The sequence below is a fragment of the Echinops telfairi genome, unplaced genomic scaffold (genome assembly GCF_000313985.2).
Source record: "Echinops telfairi isolate 266 unplaced genomic scaffold, ASM31398v2 ScPeMD7_7469;HRSCAF=8507_0, whole genome shotgun sequence".
In the NCBI taxonomy this organism is placed as follows: domain Eukaryota; kingdom Metazoa; phylum Chordata; class Mammalia; order Afrosoricida; family Tenrecidae; genus Echinops; species Echinops telfairi.
In genome coordinates, this window is record NW_022111372.1 from 75,194,060 (window position 1) to 75,195,969 (window position 1,910).

The following is a 1,910-nucleotide window of genomic DNA, read 5'->3' on the forward strand; positions in this document are numbered from 1 at the left end:
AGTCAGGGTCTCTGATCCACAGGCAACTGCTAAAATGGATAACCAGCAGTCATGACTCGCCCAGGTCATGAAGAAGCTGTTAGGCTCAGTGAGAGCAGAGGCCATCTGCCCAGGGGGGATACTATTTGAACACCACAGACTCAGTATAGTCTCCACAGTGAATTTAAATGATAAATTCATATACATATGTTTGTGTTATTGAGTCAGGGAAACAAAGCATTAAATCTTATATCATCATGCCTTTCTCTTTAAATCTGTTAAGGAGAGTGTTAGACCTGTATATTTTCTTCTACATTGCTGTATTTAGCCTTTTATGCTGCATATTCAAAGGTTAACACAGTTTAGGTAACAAAGTAATTTAGAACCAGGAACATGGTCAGGGTGTTCTGTGTTGCCAGAAGTTAAGGTACTAACAGTTCTATTTGTGCATTTAGCAACTTGGCCCTGTGGAGAGAGGAGCAAACTGGAATCAGGAAACTGGATGAATTGCACTGCCACCGACTAGTAGGCAACCTTGGGAAAGTCTCTGAGGTGCTCTGTGTTCCATTCTTCCCCCACCTCCTCCTCCACAGTGTACGTATCACGAGCATCACTAACTTAAGTGAGCAGCCCTGGGCCCCAGGCACAAAGAAGAGCTCTAGTGTGGACCACCTCATTTCCAGTTCTGCCACATGCGAGCTGTGTAGTTGGGGGCAAGTTACTGAAGTGTGTACTCAAGACATGGTGTCTTAATATGTATGATGATGCAAATATTAGCTGTGGAATTATTCAAATGCAGGTACTGATATTATTAAATTGCACATGTAATTCATAAAATACACATGGCACAGTGCTGGTCTCATAGTGTGTCCTTAGAACTGGTTAGGATAAGGGGAAAAGAGAGGAGCAGGTGAAGGAAGAAAGGATAGGGAACAGAAAGGGGAGGAGGAGCAGGAAAAGAGTAGGAGGGCTGAGGAGAGAGAAGGAGATAGGAAGGGAAATCAGAAGTTCTTCCTTTACACTATTTAATTCTCTGAATACATTGGTGGAATGATCTGTTTTCAAGATTCCATTTCCATGTTTCAAATGGTCCCCTTCTATGTGGATGATTCACTGTTGTCTTTCAAATTTCAAATATTTCAATTGCTATCTGCCCACCCTTAATGCTATTTGATTAATTTAGTATCACTAAAAATTTCATGATAACAATTTTACTAAAGATTTACTGCAAGATATATTAAAGCCACCAATTCTTTTTTATTATCATGTCAAAATATTACAGTTTAGCATTAATTGTTCCAATGCATGAACATCTTGGGAAACTGAAACTGCCACAGCATAATTTAAACATAGAGCCTCATTCTAGCTAGAAATCAGTTGCTACAATCCTCACATACAGCCAGTTACTGAAACCTCCCCAGAAGAAAGCATTAACCAGCTCTAGGGTTTCACACTGAAGCCAGGTCAATGTTGTTTCTACTTGTGCTATGCAAAGTTGTCAGGTTTCAAACACCATAAGGCTAGAGGTTCAAATTCCCCAGGTGATACTTAGAAGAAAGAGGAAGCTACCTGCTCCCATAAAGATTTACAGCCCCCAGAAACCCTCTATAGCAGTGTTTCTCAACCTTCCTAATGCTGCCACCCTTTCATACAGTTTCTCATGTTGTGGTGACCCCCCCAACCATAAAGTTATTTTCGTTGCTACTTCATAACTATAATTTGGCTATTGTTTTGAATCAGATGACCCCTGTAAAAGGGGTCATGACCGACAGATTGAGAACCGCTGCGCTGTAGGGTCATTATGAGTTGGACTCGCTTTGACGGCAGTGGGTTTGGAATGGGCTGCAGGAGACCTGAGCTCAGTCCTGAGCCAATGCACTTTATGCACAGTTACTACCCATCTGTCAGTGGAGGCTTGCATGTCACTATGA

At 41.7% G+C, this 1,910-nt stretch overlaps 1 protein-coding gene across 2 annotated transcripts in view; it reads right to left on the minus strand.

Annotated features, from left to right (window-relative positions):
- SGCD (sarcoglycan delta) overlaps positions 1–1,910 on the minus strand; it is a 763,996-nt gene that overhangs the window by 204,663 nt on the left and 557,423 nt on the right. The window lies entirely within an intron of this gene.